Below are 20835 nucleotides of genomic sequence, written 5' to 3'. Positions count from 1 at the left end.
AATGAAAGGTAACTGGAGCTATGTCATCTTCTGCACCTCTCTAGGAGTGCCATAAGTGCCCTAGTCCCTGAGTTTTTTCCTTCTCAAGGCTTTTGGACCGGTGAGCTCTTGCTGTGTAACAAATAATTCCAAAATTTTTCATCCATAAAATAATATACTCTTAGAATCCAAGGTCAGCAAATTTGGGCTTGGTTAAGCTGAGCATTTTTCCTGGCCTTGGAAGGACTGGAACAGCATCTGTGACCTGTAGTCAATGAACTACAGGCTGGCCAGTCTAGGATAACCTCAGCTGAGGTTACCTCTGTTCAACATGTTGTCTCATCTTCTGGCAGCCTAGTTTGGGTTGACTCACGTGCAGCTGGGCAGAGTTCCAGGAGAAAGAGTGGAAGCATCAAAGTTTGTGGAACCTAAGGCTTAAACTTAGCACATTATCATTTCCATGACATTCTCTTGCCCCAAGTAAGTCATAGGACCAGCCCTGACTCAAAGGGGTGGGAAGTAGGCTTTGCTTCTTGATCAGAGGAACTGTAGAGACACATTGCCAAGGTCATGGATACAAAGAGGATTGGAAAAGTATGGCCATATCTGCAAACCACTATGGTTTTGTGATTCAGTCCCCTGTTTATCTTCCAACACAATCCTTTTAAAATTAGAGTCAGCTTCTGTTTGTTGTGCAGTTTTCAAACTATAACTTACAAATATCAGATGATATCACTTACATGTGGAATCTAATAAAAATGATACAGATGAATTTATTTATAAAACAGACACAAACTCACAGATTTTAAAACCAATCTTAAGGTTACCATAGGCGAGAAACCTTTGTGAGGAGGGAAGAGCTGGGAGGGTGGTAATAACATATACACACTACTGTATAAAATAGATGCTTAATGAGAAGCTACTGCATAGCATAGGAAAATCTATTCAGTTTGTAATAATCCATATGGGAAAAAAGAATAGATATATTTATATACCTGACTGATTCACTTTGCTGAAGTTGTGAAACTAATACAACGTTGTGAGTCAACTATACTCCAATAAAATTAAACTTAAAAAAATAAAGCTATAACTTATACCTGCTTCAGAATAAGTGAATAAATGAATGAAGGAGGCTGTGTTGCAACAGATCAAACACCATCCTAGGGAGGATGTTGAGCGGGTAGGGTAACATGGAGCTGAGGGAGGTACAGAGTATGCTATATGCTGATGGCCTGTGAGCACCTCTGAAGTTAAGGTACCACATTCCTTTCCAACTTCCTAACTCACCTCATGGTCACAGCCCCCACAGAGCTTGAAATCTCTTTAAGCATTAAACATGGAACAATAAGCCATTCACTGGGAACTGCTCTCTTGTCTCTCCCTGAACTGAATTGGAGACCCTGACTGAGTGCTTCTATTAGGTGACTATCCTCAGGTGTGTATTAATATAGCCACATACCATATGCCAGATTGACTTAAATACAGAACACACGTTTTTTTAAGGAAAGAATATCTCAAGGGCAAAGCCTTAAGGCTGAAAGGATCCTTAGATACGGTCCAGGGTCCCCAGTTTAAGCTTTTCCCATCCCCCGAACTCCCACTCCTTTCCAATAAAATTCATTTCCTTAGGGGCTCATCTGAAGGATGTTAGGGAAAAAGAAACTTATATAATTAAACAACACCCAAGTGTGAATGATTGATGTCTTATATGCGTCAATATAAAGGATCTTTTATAGTCTTAGAGATTTCTTAACTCAGAAATACCTTTTGTAAGTAAAATCCCAGGAAATATGAAGGAAATATTTTTCAGCAGCTATAGGTATTTTGTTCTGTTGCGGCTTTTTATTCATGGTGGTGTTAATGTAAATAATTTTTTAAAAAATTTGTACCTGGGTACATCTATGACTAGATTTTCGTGATGTTAAGAATTTTCTCTCCTGTGAAAGGCATGGGTACCTCAACCTTCAGAATATTCGAGGAGCTAATTGGTGTGACAATTTATTACATAGAAATACTGATGCAAATGGAAAATTCTTCCAAGTGTTTGCAGCCTTAAACCCAACATTTGGGGTGAAACAGCGCCCTCAGATAAAACGATTGCTCCTTTGGTTCCATGAGTCCTTCTCACCATCTGTAAACCACAAAACTGTTACTCAAAATGCTGAGCTTCACATCTCTGCGGGTGAGACAAGGAGGAGCCATATCTGCTCTCACCATGTCTCAGGCTTGGGACACATGCCAGGGCAGCCAGATAGGATCTCCAGGGCTGAGGGGGATGGTGTGATGTTCCCTGTGTGGGAGGCCTCCCAGGGAAGCAGAGTGGTGACTTCACTGGGAAGATGAAAACAATTCAGTACAAAAATACTTATCTTGGAAGTGATCTGCCTGAATTTGAGACCAGTGAAGGAATTATATTTCCAACACCGCTTCAAAGAGAAAAAGCCATTTTCCACTCATCTTGTCCTGGGGAGAAATCCCACAGCGCTTCTTGACTGAGAGATGATGATTTAGGCAAAAAGGATCTCAACTCCAGCTCTACATAAAGACACAGTAAGGGAATCACCCTTGAAAGAACCAATTATAAAGTTTTTCTTCTAAAACCAGAGCAGAGATATGCTCCTGGGCAGTGCAGCGAAGGGGAAGATCCAACCATGCGACTAACCTCTACTTTTGGCCTCTGATATTTTTTCTTCCCTGTAGGATTTCTCTCATATTTTCAATGCCACCTAGAGACTCAGTATGTCCCATCTTTACAGCCTAAAGGCAGATAATTGGAGATTTCAAAAGGACCTTTCCCTAAAAGGTAGGAACAATAGGGAGATTAAACAAGAACATGTCAAAACAATCTAGACGCGACATCAGGCAAAGAACGGACTTCTGATTCATCCATGGTTGACCTTTTATTTTGTTCTGTTCTGAGCCCTGTTCCTCACCTAGAAAGCTCTCTCAGCAATTCTTAGTCCACCCAAGCCTTTGGAGATTGGGAGCACCAGCTATGGTAATAGGCGGTTTGGTAAAGACTGAATATTCTCTCACCAATAATACAATCTTATCCCCTCTTCGAATGATTATATATATATATATGGGTGTGTGTGTGTGTATAATATATGATTTTATATATTATTTATATTATATATAAGTGAATAGATATGTATATAATCTCTAGAAAATTAACCTAGCCAGACATACTATAGCGGGTAACATCAGAGAATCATCTCTTCTCTGTCTGGTAGATTTAAGCCCATGGCCTTGGCCTAAATAGCAAAGGGCTCTGGCTAGAAGCATCCAAGAGAGCGTAGTTTGACAGAAAAGCCTAAGAACACTTAGGCCCCAAGGTCTTCTCTAGTCCCTTAAGGGTCAACTTTTGAAGCTACAGACATTATTGCCAAAAATTTAGTGAACAGTTAATTATTTTTGTTAAAATGAAAAATGAGACCCCAAATCTTTGTGTTTCAGAATCATCTATAAACATGACAGATCCTGGGGGTCCCCTAGCTCCCTCTTTGATTTGATTTGAGAGCTAGAAACTTCATAGGGGAACTTACCATCCTTCTTATACACATGTTATATGCATAGATTTCTGAGTATAACTTTACCCTCACATTCACTCTTTTTTTCTCTCAAGCGTATCTCTTTCTCCATTTTTTGTCCTGTTTTCATTTCAGTGGTTTTGTTAGACACCTCAAATCCATTTTTTTCACCAACTCGGTATCTGGAAAAAAATACTTGAAAACCGGGTTACTGGATATTCTCCCAGTGCAATGCTCTTCTTGACAATCTATTGCCTGTGCTATTTTACAACTCTGCTGGGCAGCAGTTAGCTTATGTATTTTTGTATGGTTGAAATGAAAATAATTTCTTTCCTATGGAGTATATAATATCAGAATTTATGATTTATGGGCTTATTAGACAATAACAAGTTCTAAACCTAATTTAGCACTCTTAATCTGGATTAAAATGGATACTTAGATTCTGAAATCCTATTGGGACTAGTTTTAAAATATTATGGTTTTCAATAGTAATCAATCAGTTAAATACAATCTCTGATATGTCCTTTTTTTAATTGAGTATAGTTGACTTACAATGTTGTGTTAGTTTCATATATATATCAAAGTAATTCAGTTATATATCCTTTTTCAGATTCATTTCCATTATAGGTTATTAAAAGATATTGAACATAGCTCCCTGTGCCATATTGTAGATTCCCGTTGTTTTGCTATTTTATGCATAGTAGTGTGTATCTGTTAATCCCAAACTCCTAATTTATTCCTCCCCCTCTCTCTTTCCTCTTTGGTAACCATAAATTTGTTTTCTACGTCTGTGAGTCTCTTTCTCTTTTGTAAATAAGTTCATTTGTATTACTTTTTTAGATTCCACACATAAGTGATATAATGCAATATTTGTCTTTCTCTGTCCGAGTCACTTCATTTAGTATGATAATCCCTATGTCCATCCATGTTGCAATGAATGGCAAAGTTTCATTCTTTATGGCTGAGTAGTATTCCATTATATATCACATCATTATATATTCCATTATGTACCACATCTTCTCTATCCATTCATCTGTCAATGGACACTTAGGTTGCTTCCATGTCTTGGCTGTTATAAATAGTGCTGCTATGAACATTGAGGTGCATGTATCTGAATTAGAATTCTTATCTTTTCTGGATATACACCCAGAAGTAGGATTGCTAAATCATATGCTAACTCTATTTTGAGGTTTTTTTTTTTTAAAGATGTTCCTTACTGTTCTCCGTAGTAGCTTTACCAATTTATATCCTCACTAACAATGTAGGAGGATTCCTTTTTCTCCACATACTCACCAACATTTATTATATGTAGACTTTTTGATGACGGTCATTCTAACCAATATGAAAAGATACCTCATGCATTTTTGATTTGCAATTCTCTAATATTTAATGATAGTTGTACTCAGCATCTTTTCATGTGCCTATTGGCCATCTGTATGTCTTTTTTAGATAAATGCCTGGTTAGGTTTTCTGCCCATTTTTTGATTGGTTTTGGGTTTTTTTGGTTTGTTTGTTTGGGGGTTGTTTTTTATTTGTTTGTTTTTTGTCTTTTTAGGACTGTGGCACATGGAGGATCCCAGGCCAGGGGTTGAATGGGAGCCATAGCCGCTGGCCTGCAGTACAACCACAGCAATGCCAGATTTGAGCCACATCTGAAACCTACACCACAGCTTATGGCAACACTGGATCCTTAACCCACTGAGCAAGGCCAAGGATCAAACCTGCATCTTCATGAATACTAGTCAGATTCATTTCTGCTGAGCCATGACAGGAACTCATGTTTTCTTTTGTTTTGTTTTGTATTGTTGATATTGAGTTACATGGAGCTGTTTGTATATTTGGAGATTAATAATTCCTTGTTGATCACATCATTTGCAAATATTTTGTCCTATTCTGTAGGTTGCCTTTTCATTTTGTTTATGGTTTATTTTGCTGTGCAAAAGATTATGAGTTTAATTAGGTTCCATTTGTTTATTTTTGCTTTATTTTTACATTACTCTAGGACACAGATTAAAAAAAAACTGCTGTGATTTATAGCAAAGACATAATTGTCATAATTCCTTTCCCAAGTTAGGGAAGTTTGCAGCTATTCTGTCTTCAAATATCTTCTTAGTTTTTTTCTCGCACTCCCCTTCTTCTGGGACCCCTGTAATGTGAATATTAATGTGCACAATGTTGTCCCAGGGGTAAAATATTCTCATTTCTTTCATTTTTTTTTTCTTTTCAGTGTCTGATTTCCACTACTCTGTCTTCTGGCTCACTGATCCATTTAGTCTACTGTTGATTCCTTCTAGGGTATATTTCATTTCAGTTGTTGTATTCTTCATCTCTGTTTAGCTGTTCTTTGTATTTTCTTCTGTGTATCCATTCTTCTCCCAAGTTTTTTGATCATCTTTATGAAAATTACTATGAACTCTTATTTGCGTAGGTTGCTGATCTTCACTTCACTTAGCTCTTCTTCTGGGATTATATCTTGTTGCTTTGTCTGGAGCATATATGCTGCTGCTTCATTCTGTCTAGGTTGCTATTTGTATTTCTATGTCTGTGGTAGGTTAGGTACATTCCTCGACCTTGAGGAAGTAGCTGTCTGTATGAGGTGTCCTCTATGTCTTTGCAGTACATTCTCCTCTTATCACCCAAGCTATATGCTCTAGAGATTTCCCCTAAGAGGGCTGTGTGTGTCCTTCTGTTGTGGTGGCTGACTGTTGCGGGGGGGGGGTCTGATAGACTTGGTTGGACCCTAGTCTGGTTGGTTGCCAGGCCTTGCCTTATGAGGATGCTGCTGGCTGCTGTTTAGCAGGGCCTGGTCTTGAGGCAGCTGGCTGTAGAACCCTAGGGGATCCCAGGGCTAGTGCTGGCTTGCTGGTGGGTGGAGTCAGGGTCCAGAAGACTCTGGGGCTGTTGCCCACCCACCGGTTGGGGTGAAGCCAAATCTTGGGGTTAGTGCTGGAGTACTGGCAGGTAGTCTGTCCGAAGGGCCAGGAATCCTGGAACTCATTTCATATCATGATGGGGGCCTGGTTCCTGACACAGTTGAGTCCCAAAGGTTGCACTGGCCTGCTAGTGGACAGGGCCAGGATCCAGTTTGTCCAATGGTAGACTCTCACCTGCTGTTGGCTGGCTGAGTCTGCAGGCTGCAGGACCATTGTTGTCTTGCTTCTGGCATCTGTCCGCTGGTGGGTGAGGCTGGTCTAGAGGCTTGTGCGGGATTCCTGGATGGAAGGGTCTATGCTTGCCTACTGGTAGGTGGAATTTGGTCTTAGGTATCTGGTGGGCAGAGCTATGTCTGAGAGCATGTCTACAGGAAGCTAGGGTTCAGGAAGTCTTTAGGCTGAGTCCCTGCCTAATTAGTTTGGCACAAGTGTCATAGCTGTTGGGTGGAGCCATTTCTTGGCACTAATGGGCCAATATGGGAGCCAGCAGCAGTAGGGTCCAAACAGTTGAATATTCCCAAATATTCATTTGGGATTTCCCCTAGTCTTTTGGGGTCCCTGAAACTAAGCCCCACTGGCCTTCAAAGCCAAATGATCTGGGGGCTGATCTTCCAGGTGCCAGACCCCCAAACTGCAGAGCCTGACATGGGGCTCAGAACTCTCTTGTAGAAGAACCTCAACACTATAATTATTCTCCGGTTTGTAGGTTGCCCACCCAGGGGTATAAGACTTGATTAAATCATAGTTCTGCCCCTCCTTCTTGTCTCATTCTGGTTTCTTCTTTATTTCTTTAGTTGTAGAAGATCTTATCTGGTAGGTTCCAGTCTGTTTTTATTGATGCATATTCTGCAGATAGTTGGGATTTGGGTTGTTCATGAGAAGAGGTGAAATCAGGGTCTCTCTGCCATCTTGGCCCAAACTCTCTGGTCCATCTTATGCTTGTATAAAAGTAATATTTTTATTTCTTAAAATTTTACCAAAGTAGAAAAGATAAATGAGCAATGCTATGTATTTATCAAAATTTATGGAATTTTTCAGCATAAAACATAAACTTTAAAATGGACAAATTAAAAATAAATGATTTAGGAGGTCCCACTGTAGCTCAGCAGAAATGAACCCAACTAGTATCCATGAGGATTCAGGTTCAATCCCTGGCCTCACTCAGTGGGTTAAGGATCCGGTGTTGCCATAAGCTGTGGTGTATGTTGCAGACTTGGCTTGAATCCTGAGTTGCTGTAGCTGTGGCGTAGGCTGGCCACTGCAGCTCCTATTCATCCCCTAGCCTGGAAACTTCCATATGCCACGAGTGTGGCCCTAAAAAGAAAAAAAAAATGGAGGAATTATCAGGGAAATCTGAGGTGGAATATGGAATGTGATAAAAGAATCTAACTGAACTACAAATGCATGGAAGAAATATCAATGAAGGGGATAGGGAAAAGGGGCTGACCTAACTAACTTTGCAAATGATTAGAGAGTATAAGATGTAGTGGGAAAGTAACAACACAGTACTGTACTCTAGTTGATAAAAGTGTTTCCCACCAGGATAGGTTAGCAAATCTCTGACCACTGTACGCATATACTGGAATTCACAAATAAATGGCAGATGATACAATCCAGGTTTCTTACTGTTGGAGAGTTTATAAATAAGCAAAGGGAACAGGCTGGATTAGAATTGTAGACATAAATATGAATTCATATTTGGCTTCATAGAGACATAGTCACATATGGAAATAGTAATAGATAATTGGTTACTATACACATATGTTTCCTTGCTCAGGCAGCCAAGAGAGCCTCAAAGCAACAATACTCAAGTAGCAATGAGATTACCTAGCAACCAGATCTTGGTTTCTAGTACCCTTTTCCAATAAAAGGAACCAGGACTTCTCAGAGATATGACTGATTTTAGAACTAGAATAGGAATTATATAGCATCCAATAGTGCTGAAAAATAGAGTGGTCCAAGGAGTTCCCGTCAAGGCTCAGCAGTTAACAGATCTGACTAGCAACCATGAGGACACAGGTTCAATCCCTGGCCTTGCTCAGTGGGTTAAGGAGCCTACTTTCCCACAAGCTGTGGTGTAGGTCACAGACATGGCTCAGATCCTGTGTTGCTGTGGCTGTGGCATAGGCGAGATTCGACCCCATAGCCTGGGAACCTTCATATACTGTGGGTGTGGCCCTAAAAAGAAAAAAAAAAATGAGTGCACCAAAACTAAATAAATAAAATAAAATAATGGAACTATGTCAAAGGGATATAGGAGCCAAGTGACAGAGATTCCAAAGGCCAAAAATTGAAAGAGTTTGAGCAATAAAATAACATAATATTGGATTATAAACCAAAGCAGGAAATTAATATCAGTGAGTTCATACTGGTATAAATGATTAAGCAAAAAATTGAAGAGACAAGGCATATCCCACATATTTGAAAGGATTCCAAATAATGTATGTAGATATACTGCCCTCAAGGAAGTGGAGCATAACTCCCCACTTCTTAAATGTGGACTGTAATAGTGACTTTCTTATAAAAGTACAAGATGGTGAGGAGGTGAGGAGTAACCTTACAGTGGAGAAACCTGATGAGTACCACTCAGCCCAGGTATGAAGGTCAACACCAACAATGATCAATTATGGTGACAATATATACCCTTTATAGATGTGCTAAGAATGACACTTCATAGTCTTCCTCACCCCTCCCCCCAAAAAAGTCTAATTATAAAAAAAAAAAATCAGACAAATCCCAACTGAGGGACACTCAACAAAGTACCTAACCAGTACTCCTCAAACCTGTCTAGGTCATCAAGAATAAGGAAAGTCTAAGAAACTACCACAACCAGAAGAGCCTAAGGAGACATGACAACTAAATGTGATATAGTTCCCTGGATGGGACCCCAGAGCAGAAAAATGACATTAGGTGAAAACTAAGGAAACCTGAATAAACTATGGAGTTCAGTTAATAGTACTGTATCAATATAGTTTCAGTAATTATGAAAAATAAACCCTTATCATGTAAAGATATTAATAATAAGAACAACTGAGTGTGACATATGCAAAACTCTCTGTTCTATCTTTGCAATTTTTGTAAATCTAAAATAAGATAATGGTAAAGTTTTTAAGTTTATTTAAATAAGTAGGTGCATCAGACAAACCCAAATAGAGATACTGTTTGCAAAAATACTTCAATGTGATTTTAAAAAAGAATTGTCACAGATCAGAGGGAACTAAGGGAAAATGACAATTTAAAACAATGTGAAATCCTGGCTTGGATCATGGAACAAAGGAGCACAATAGTGAAAAAAACTGGTAAAAAAAAAAAAAAATTAAGCCTGTAGCTTCCTGTTGTGTTTCAGTGCGTTAAGAACCTGACACAGTATCTATGAGGATGCAAGTTCAATCCCTGGCCTTGCTTAGTGAGTTAAGGATCCAGCATTACCACAAGCTGCAACATAGGTCACAGATACAACTGGATTCAGTGTGGCTGTGGCTGTGGCCTAGGCTGGCAGCTGTGGCTCTGATTTGACCCATAACCTGGGAACTTCCACATGCCGCAGGTACTGCCATAAAAAGAAAAAAAGAGAAAAAAGTCTGTAGCTTAGTTAATAGCATGGCACAAATATTAATTTCTTAGTTTTGACAAACGTATCATGATTGTGTAAGATGTTAGGGAAAGGAGGGTGAAGGCATGTGGAAATTCTCTACTATCTTTGCAACTTTTCTTTTTTTTTTTTTTTTTTTTTTTTTTTTGCTTTTCGCTTTTTAGGGGTGTATGTGCAGCATATGGAAGTTCCCAGGCTAGGAAAGGAATTAGAACTGCAGCTGCTGGCCTAGGCCACAGCCACAGCAACACAGAATCTGAGCCACATCTGCAACCTACACCACACCTTATGGCAACATTGGATTCTTAACCCACTGAGTGAGGCCAAGGATTGAACCCATATCCTCAGGGATGCTAGTCAGGTTCTTACCACTGAGCCACAACAGGAACTCCTCCAACTTTTTTATAACTATGCGATTACTTAGAAATTAAAAGCTTAAATTTTAATTTTTAAAAAAATAGATGAAGCATGAAGAATAACAGATAAGTGCAAACCAGAAGCAAAGCATACTGCCTTCATATGGCCAACAGAGATATAAAGTTGCCATCAATGGCAAAGGCAGTGAACACTAAGAAGGAAATGAACCCTAAGAGCTTAAGGAAAACCGCCCAAATCATAGTGATTCCCTCCCAAGGATGGGGAAGTATAATCATCTGGGTAATAAATCTTACATCAGCATTTGTCTGAGTACAATTTGGGCCAAAGTCCAGAGAATTCTACTTTCCTTAGAACTCTTGGTGACAAAACACTCCTCTACTGATAGTCTCAACAAGAAAGTTCTATTCCAGGCATTGGGTGTTAACATTAGGGACACAATAGTTAATGAGATCACCTTTCCTACGAGATCCAATCATCTCCTTTTTCATACACAGGAGACCTAGAAGCTATTCCCTCATGTACGTAAGAAGAACGGGTCTTATCTCACTGACTATTTAGAAGACCTGCCTCTAAATAGATCCTGCCACAAATGGCCAGGATCCTGGAGGAACTCTAGGAAAAGCTCCCGATCCTTGCTTAGCTGAACTACTTCTCCAGGCTTTTCCCAAGGTAGCTAGAAAGAGGTTTCCTGGAATTGTTTATGAGGATGCCAGAAGGTCAGCCAAAGTTCCCAGTCCCAACAGTCATTTGTTCCTCCACCCTTACTAGAGTAACAATACCATATGTTGCCCCAACAGACCTATTCACACATACTGAACACCTATGATGTGCCAATGACAGTGCAAGGTGCTGGGGAGAAGGGAGCAGGTTCAGAAAAACATGATGATGATGATGATGATGGCAAAAATGTGAAAGCACATATTTATAATAGATCAAGACCTGTGCTACAAGCACTGGCTTATTTCATCCTTACAAGAACAAAATGAGATGAATAATATTATCTCCATTTTCTAGGTGAGAAAATGACTTCTCCCTCCAGGAAACTGAAAAGCAGAGTAGTTTGTCTATGTTCAGCTAGGAAGCATCAAAGTAGTTAAAAATGGTCTTTGAAATCCAGCAGCCCCAGAAGGAAAGCCCAGTTCTGTCCCTTAGTAGCTGTGTGACCTTGGAGAACTAATGTCACCACTTTGTCAAGTGGATAATAAGTAGAGGCTCAAATCAGCACAAATGCATTGAGTGCCTTGGCCCATTAATAACATCTGTCACGTATTTGGGATGTGCCTCACATGTATGCCCAGAATTTGCCAAACTATGCCAAGTACTTTACAGGCATGAACTCATTTTATCCTCCTAATACACCAGGAGATAAGGACTTATTATTTTACTGAAGAGAAAATGGATGTTCCAAGAGGTTCAAATAACTTCGCAAAGGTCACCCAGCCAGTAAGTGGTCCAGCTGCAATTTGAGTGCCCCTCTATCTGCCCTAGTACCCTGGGTCTTAACCACTCTGCTGTCACCCACTCAACATTCCAGGAACTCCAGACAGCCCAGTTTCTTCTAGATAATGTATTTTTTTTTTCATTTTAACTGAGGGCCTAACCCAAAAGATCCACTGTAAGTGGTATAAATCTCAGGTTGAAAGAGTTTCAGGTGGATGAGGTAGGCTCTTTCATCACTGATAGATGATACTTTGGAAATCAGAAACTCTTCCCTGGGAAACTAGAGTTTATTTCAAATAAGAGGAGGTATGGAGGTAAATGGGGGAATGCAGAAGGAATGTAGGAGAAATCTGAAGGCCTAAGGAGGTGGACTTTCTTATGGATTCAAAAGCAAACCAACAATAACCTTGCCTTTGGCCAAGCCCCTGTCAAGAAGGCAATGCCTCTGGGTCTCTGAGCATTTTAGGGTAAGGACAGGATGCTAAAGAGATTCTAGCCCCTATGGCAACCTCAGTTACTGATAGTAGCTGCTGGGAGAGCTGTATTAAGAAGTAACCTAAGAATTCCCTTTGTGGCTCAGCAGTAACAAACCCAACTAATCTCCATGAAGATGTGGTTTCTATCCCTGGCCTCCCTCAGTGGGTTAAGGATATGGCATTGCCATGAGCTGTGGTATAGGTTGCAGATGAGGCTGGGATCCCAAATTGCTGTGGCTGTGGTGCAGACTGGCAGCTGCAGCTCAGATTCAACCCCTGGCCTGAGAACTTCCATATGCCTCAGGTGCAGCCCTAAAAAGACTTAAAAAAATAAAATAAAATAAAATACTAATCTATATACAGTACTATATATAAAATAGACAACCAACAAGGACATACTCTATAACACAGGGAATTGTACTCAATATTTTATTGTTGTTTTATGGCTGCACCAATGACATATGGAAATTCCCAGGCTAGGGATCAAATTGGAGCTGGAGCTGCTAGTCTGTGCCACAGCCATAGCCATACCAGATCTGAACTGCATCTGCAACCTATGCTGCAATTTGCACAACATTGGATCCTTAACCCACTGAGTGAGGCCAGGGATCAAACCCTCATCCTCATAGAGACAACACTGGGTCCTTTACTCACTGAGCCACAACAGGAACTACCTCAATATTCTGTATTAACCTATAAGGGAAAGGAATCTGAGAAAGAATAGGTATATATATAACTGAATCACTGTGCTGTACACCTCACACTAACACAACATTGTAAATCAGTTACACTTTAATTTAAAAAAGAAGAGGAAGGATCATGAAACTCTGCCCAGGCTCATCTGGGGGAAAAAATGCCTTCATCCATCAATAATTTCTGCCACACATTTGAGAGTGAGAAGAGCCTCACACAGTGTCCAGAATTTGCCATTTCTGCTTTAGGGACACACCCTGTCAGAGGAGGCAACTGGGTTCAGGTCCAGGGAGGGAGCCAGAATGTCCCAAAGGCACCCTGCTTCTTCCCACTTCGCAAACTGGGGCAAAAGGGCATTGACAGAAAGAAAAGACCTAATTTGAATTCCTTTGGTTCTAATTATGTTGGAAAGAGAGGCTGGCCACCAAAGCCAAGACCCTTCAGGAAGAATGAAAAACCGAAGAGACTGGGCCAGCTAGAGCAGAGTGAGGGAGAGTTCCAGCCAATTAGCCTTCCTTTGTGACATGGTCACCCTTCACCCCACTCTCTGGAAGCCTTAACAACACTCATGTGTCAATGGGACCTCAGGAGAGGGGGAAAAAGCGGTGAGCCAAACCTCAAGAGTGGAGGGGGAAAATAAAAAAGCAAAATCTGGAATTTGAGCTCAAAGCTGGCTTTGCTATTGTCATTATTTTTTATAGAACCCTCCCTGGGCTTTCCTGACTGCCAGGAACTTGTCCTCAGACTTTGAGGGGCCACATCATCCGTTTTCAGCCTTGCTACCTCCTTGGCAAACAGGCTGAAGCCACCATCTCAAAGTCAACAGGCTTGCACACCCCAAATCCTCAGGTGGGTCAAATTTTCCAGGGCTAGACTCTTAAAAGAGAAGCTTTCTTACTGTTATAGGCTTCAAGTCCTCTTCAAGGAGATTAAACGCAAAAGCCTCTGGCCATGTCTCATTATAATGCCCCTTCCTCAACCTTGACCAGCCTGGGCTGCTCACTCCCTGCTAGAGAAGGAATGTTGCCCATTGCTCAACTGGCCACCATGTAGCCTGATCCCCATGCAAATAAGGTATCCTGCCCAAGACCAATCAGAAGATCAAATTGGGTCTCCACTGAGGTCCACATTGTGGGGTATAAAGACTACCGCAGAGTAAGTCAGCCCTCTTTTTTAACCTGAGCGCACTTGAGTCCTCTCTCTCCCTCTCTGAAAATTACTTTCGCTTTAATAAATTTGTAAACCATCAGCCGTTCCAATGCTTTGCTATGGCAAAACGGGGACAGAGGAAACTGACTGTATCACTACCGTTCCCTTTAATAAGCAGTTTTTACAGGGTGCTAAATGCCCTTTAAGGAATCCAGAAGCCCAAAGCAGTCCCCTGGGTTCCACGAAACCCCAGCATTGCAGAGGTAGCAGGAGGCAGAGGTCCAGATCCAATTAGTCTCCAGGGGACTGCTTGATTCAGGCTGTCAGGAGACGGATGGGAAGCTGCTGTGACCTGTAGCCTTGATCCAAGGCTCTGGTAGGTCCTGGCTGGAAGGAGCCCCGTCTCCCCAAGATGGGGGCTCTAGAGAGGATAGGATAGGAAATATTATGATCTGTGTTTAAGCAAGGTGGAATTTGATATATGGAAAACATTTTTGCTCTACTGACTACCTTAATGATTTGGATTCACAAAGGTGCAAGGGAAGCTTAATTTGAAGCTGGAGAAAACTGAATAGCTGTACCTAATAGAATAAGAAAAAATGTGGACTTTGGGGAGCAATCCAGAACAGAAAGTGAAAGGTGCCGGGAAAGAAAGTGGCCTGAAGCTAGGGCAACTCGCCAATCCCAGGGCTTGGAGGGGACCGTCTGGGAACAGAAATACCTGATGTTCAGTTTGAAGTTCTTTGCTTTTTGACACTATAAAATGTTCTTCTTGACACTATAAAGTGTTCTTCTATACCCCAACCACAGCTCAGAATTTCAGTAAAATCTAATAAATACATGCAGAGCTTTGTGTGAATGGGGCTTTTATGCAAATCCAGGAAAGGCCTGAGTTTCACTGCTGGGTAGATGAGGAAAAGAGATAGTTTGTGTGTGTTGGCAAACTCAGGTCGCCAGGGTTAGGGACCAGGGTGACACTGAATTCAATCTCTAAGAACTAACTAGATCTTCCATGCTTTCTCCACTTCTAAGGGCAAAGTGAATTGGATTGCTAGTTTCCTTTTACTGTTTTCAATTTTCTTCTCCATGTTTAAGATGTATCAGGGCATCACAGAGAGAAGTAGTAAAGAATACAAAATTTAGGATTTAAATAGATAGGGGTCTGAATTCCAACTCCACTTTACTATGCGATCCTAAGCCTGGGGTTCCTAATCTATTAAACGGGAATAAATAATGTGTTCTTTATAGTGATGATTCCTTGTAAAGGATCAATGAGATAAAACTATATGCAGTGTTTGCTCTGGTAACTGATACAGAGTAACACTCAATGAATGGTAGTTGCTCTTGTTTGCCTATTAGTAGTGGTGGTGGTGACTATGGTGATAATGACACCACCATCAAAATGACAAGGGCTCTTCCTTGTCATACAGCTCCCACAGTTAGAGGAGGGGAAAAAGGACTGGTCAAATAGACCTTTAAGACAAAGGGAAATTGCCCTTATAAATCCATTTTACTGATCTTCATTGGCCATAAAGTGAACATGAAATAACTTTACCATGCTTATTACTGAGATACAAAGATTGTTTCTTACCAAAATAACCTTGCATGTACAAATGACCCTGCATATGCTAATGCAGGCACCACCCACACCAGCCAAGTTTGTGGGTGTTAAAAGGAAAGAGGTGGGTGAATTAGCCATGAATTTATAGACACAATTGAATAATAACCTCTGCCCAAAGCCTTATCAAATCAAACGCATTGTGATTGGCTTTTCTCTCATGCCATCTAATCTTTCCCCTGTTAGGTTTCAAGTGGATTATTTTTCTCCCTGGGAGATTTTATAAACACACAGACACACACACACACGTGCACACACACACATATACACATATGCATATACATATATATGTATATAAGTATATGTGTATACCTTTTCCCAGTTCACATTTAATTTCTGATTTTCTCTCCTCAATGTGCCTTTTTGAACAGATCCATAATTCTGGGGGTTTTTTCCCAATCTTTAACATTGTATAAGCTTAAGGTATACAACGTAATGATTTGACATGCACATACTGCAGAATGATGACTACAGTAGGATTATCTAACACTCCCAACACCTCACATAATCACCATTTCTTATTTGTGGTGAGAACATTTAAGATCTACTTTCTTAGCAACTTTCAAGTATACAATACAGTACTGTTTACTACAGACACCATGATGTTCTTTAGATGCCCAGAACTCATTCGTGTTCTAAATCTGAGTTTGTTAAAACTTTGACCAAGTCTCTCCATTTTCCCAAACCTTCAACTCCTGGCCACCATCATCCCACTATTTCTATGAGTTTGGCTGTTTTAGATTCCATATATAAGTGATATTATACAGTATTTATCTTTCTTTGTCAGACTTATTTCACTTGGCACAATACCCTCAAGTTCCATCCATATTGTTTCTAATGGCAGGATTTCCTTCTTTCTCATGGCTGAATAATATTCCATTGTTTATGTGCATAACCTCACCTCCTTTATCCATTCATCCATTAATGAACACTTAGGTTGTTCCCATATCTTGGTTACTGTAAATAATGCTGCAGTGAACACAGTTTTGCAGATATTTCTTCAAGATCCTGATTTCATTTTCTTGAATATATACCCAGAAGTGGGACTGCTAGATCCTATGGCACTTTTTTATTTTTTTTTTTTTTTTTTTTGTTTTGTCATTTTAGGGCCACGCCCTTGGCATATGGAAGTTCCCAGGCTAGGGGTCGAATCTGAGCTATAGCTGTCAGCCTACGCCACAGCCATAGTAACGCAGAATCTGAGCCATATCTGCGACATACATCACAGTTCACAGCAATGCCAGATCCTTTAACCCACTGAGCAAGGCCAGGGATCAACCCGCATCCTCATGAATACTAGTCGGGTTCATTACCACCGAGCCATAATGACGGGAACTCCTTGGCACTTCTATTTTAATTATTTTGAGAAAACTCCATCCCTTTACCATAGTGGTTATAGCACTTTACATTCCTGCCAACAAAGGGTTCCCTTTTCTCTGCATCCTCTCCAGTACCTGTTATCTTTTTTTTTTTAATAATAGCCATTTCAACAGGTGTGAGGTGATATCTGATTGTGGTTTTGATTTCCATTTCCCTGATTACTAGTGATGTTGAACATCTCTTTATGTATTGTTGGCCATTTGGATATCTTCTTTGGAAAGATGTCTATTTAGTTTCTCTGTAGGGCTCACAGACCACACAGCCAAGAGGGGATGGAACTGATTCAGGGGCCACTGTAGGGCCCACAATTGGGACTGAGATCTGTATAATGATTACCCAGTGCAATGGTGGGTAATATTTTTCCTGAGTCCCTTGGCACATGGTGCTGGATCCCACAGCCCCCACAAAGGCACTATTGTTTGTGGATGAATGAAAAATTGTTGTTGTTGAAAGGGGAAGGTGAATGAAGGACATTTTATTTGGCCATCTTGCTGATGTCTAGAACCATCATTCTTGGTACCTCTGGCCAATCTCCTTTCTGACACAGCCACTCTGTACTTCCTGCTTCTGGTCCAACTGCCACAGAGGATACTGTTAAATAGAAGTTGGCACACGCATTTGTTTTAATTTTTTCATTAAAGTACATTTGCACAATGTTCTGTCGGTTTCTGCTGTACAGCAAACTGACTCAATCATAAATATATATATGTTCTTTTTCTCATATATCTTCTATCATGTTCCATCAGAGTGATTGGATGTAGTTCCCTGTGCTATACAGCAGGAACTCATTGCTTATCTATTCTAAATGTAATAGTTTGCATCTACTAACCCCAAAATCCCAGTCCATCCCACTCCCCACCCCCACCCTTGGCAACCACAAGGCACACACATTTTATCAGGTTATCTTTGTCTGGGGCCCATCATTTTGTTTTCAGTCTGAAAGATAATACCTCCCCTCAAGCTATAGAAGCCAAAAGGAATTTATTTCCTTCAAAAGAAGTTTCAGGCAATGCTGTATCACTGGCTTAGACAAATCCAGTTTGATGCCATTTATTGTCTGCTTGTCTCCCCTCACACAACACTCAGGTTTTCAAATGAAGATTTAATGTGATATTGAGCCCTTCCAGTTTCACCTTTCCATCAGTACAAAAGCCCTACCTTGGAAAATGAGAGTGAGTATTGTTTCATTAGTCACAGATTTCGGATCTTTTCAGTGGGCAACAAGGAAGGTGAAAATAGTCCTTTGTCAGAATCAAGGCTCAAAGACACATGAGCATACTAAAAGGGAAAGGCCCATAAAACCAAAGTAAAAAAAGTTGATTGATTTAAAAAAATAAAAAAATGTAAGTGACAAGCTCCATTTGGGGGGAGGCGTGTTGGAAAGAAATATGTCATGGCCTAATTGGCATGATGTTGATAAATTTTCTTTCTACTATCCAAAGTCACTTCTAAGAGATTGGTTTCTTTAAAAACAAATCTGCTGGAGAGTCCATCATCACCAGAGAATTTCAGTATGTTTTTTCCTAGCTACTAATCTTACCATTTATCCTCTCACCTTTAACTAGGTAGGAAATCTCATTTTATGCAATGAGGTGAAAAAAAAACTTCCAAATCTGATCTGGTTTTTGAGTCACAGCTCTGTTATCTAAACTAGGTCTTAGTTTCTCCATACAAGGAAAATAATACCTACATTATAGAGTTGTTTTAAGGAGTGTGTGAGAAATTTTATTGACTTACTATTGTAATAAGAGTATAACTACTTATTTTTATGTGGCATTATATGCAAAGTACTTCAGTAATTAAACAAATGAACATGTACAATCCCATGTGATATGCACTAATGCCAACCCCATTTTGCAAATAATGAAAACAGACATAGACTAGTTAAGCAACTTGCACAAGGTTACTCACTATAAAAATCAGGGACATAGGCATGTTCAAAGGGGAAATAGGATGTTTAACAAAAGTATGGACAGAATTAAGGGAGCAAGTATAGTGATAGATCCAGGGACCACACAACAGAAAGTCATTATCAACACTAGACCTGAAGGGATAAGAGGAGAGATGGAGCTAAAGCCAGGTGCAAGCTGGACACCTAGGAAAGATGGCCGTAGAGGCAAAAACCCAGCCACTGCCAAAACCACAGCATGGCAGGAGAGGAGAGAGGAGATTAATATCCTGATCATTTCTCTCATCTTCTAATCTTCTGCCATCTTCTACCATCTCATTTATCAAACCCAACTGGAAGTTAGAGGTCAGGGGAGCCCAGATGACATAGAACATAGAGATCAACCTCCCACGGCATAGAATCAGCAAAGAATAGACCAGGAAGGACATAGTGGAAAAATATTAAAATATGGTTTTAGAACTAGGATCTCTGTTCCCAGATGCTCACTCAAATGCCTCTTGAGTATAAGGCAGTTGTTAGCTTTTCTCCTCCATATCTGCAAAGCCTAGGTGTAGAAGCTCCATTCCTCCTTGAAACCAAACATTTGCTGAAAATCATGATTCATAATTTTAATAAAGATTTGTTATCAGGAGGGCTCCAAGCACAAGGAGCACAAATGGTTCAGCTGAAAGAATTCCCCTTAGACAGGTTTTATTCCCCAAGTACCCGCAAGTCACTCCTGATTCTAGCCATGAGGTGCCTCCTCTACCCTCATCTTGTATTTTTGCAGTTCCTGGATCCTTTATCATCTCCCTTTTATCCCACTTGCTAACATAAGAGCCCCCCTTATTTTTAAACCTAGGAACATCCTGACACTATCCTCCCCTCAATCGCTAGAGATTTCCTTCCACACCTCAGGAGGTTAAAGAAATTTTTCTGGAAAAGATGTCTCTCTCCACAAAGAATTCTCACATCATCTACTAAGAAAACATGTGTTTTTTATCAATGTGTATGTATGTATAGTGCTTGATATCATGCTTGCATGGAATAGTGGTCATTAAATGTGAATCCGTGGCGTTCCCATCGTGGCTCAGTGGTAAATGAATCCAACTAGGAACCATGAGGTTGCAGGTTCCATCCCTGGCCTCACTTAGTGGGTTAAGGATCTGGCATTGCCGTGAGCTCTGATGTAGGTCACAGACATGGCTCGGATCCCACGTTGCTGTGACTCTGGCGTAGGCCAGCGGCTACAGCTCTGATTAGACCCCTAGCCTGCGAACCTCCTTATGCCACAGGTGCAGCCCTAGAAAAGACAAAAAGATCAAAAAGACATAAAAAATAAATGGGAATTCATAGTAGCAGCAGCATTCGTAACAGTAGTGTCACCTTGCCCAAACAGAAAGCTTGCAATGACTGCAGACAATGATGAAAATGCAGATGAGCCAAGTCCTAGGCAAGGGAGACGATGCTTCCCCTGAGCACATCCTGAAACACTTCCCAGATGACACACAGCAACCTCTGACGCCATTATGCTTTTCTACTCAACCCCTTCACTATGGCTTTTGGCAACATTCTTTGGACTGCTCTTGTCCAGAATCACTCTCCTAGGCACCTTCATCCCCAGGAGATTTTTTTTTAACAAGTTACAGATGTTTTTCTTTTCCTGAGAAATGCCCCAATGCATATTATTTTTCAAAATGTTGAGTTTCATGCCATGAAAATTATATTCCTGGCCTTGAGTTAGCATGATATAAGAAACTTGAACAACCATGACCAATG

General features: G+C 40.5%; 1 long non-coding RNA gene across 2 annotated transcripts in view; it reads left to right on the top strand.

The window, feature by feature from the left end:
* Positions 1-20835, top strand: part of LOC106509390 (uncharacterized) — a 149537-nt gene that overhangs the window by 33707 nt on the left and 94995 nt on the right. Inside the window, exons 2-3 of one of the 2 annotated variants that reach the window (XR_014837152.1) lie at positions 13723-13870; positions 18255-18340. The exons of the other annotated variant lie outside the window; for it this stretch is intronic. This is a non-coding gene — a long non-coding RNA (uncharacterized LOC106509390). The remainder of the gene's footprint in view (positions 1-13722; positions 13871-18254; positions 18341-20835) is intronic. 2 annotated transcript variants of the gene reach the window in all.

This window comes from Sus scrofa, chromosome 2 (assembly GCF_054392235.1).
Source record: "Sus scrofa isolate SSC_HxYL_T2T_F1_AM1 chromosome 2, Sscrofa_HxYL_maternal_Yorkshire_Landrace_v2.0, whole genome shotgun sequence".
NCBI classification, from domain to species: domain Eukaryota; kingdom Metazoa; phylum Chordata; class Mammalia; order Artiodactyla; family Suidae; genus Sus; species Sus scrofa.
Note: the sequence above shows the minus strand (reverse complement) of the source record. Positions and strands in the feature narration are given on the sequence as shown.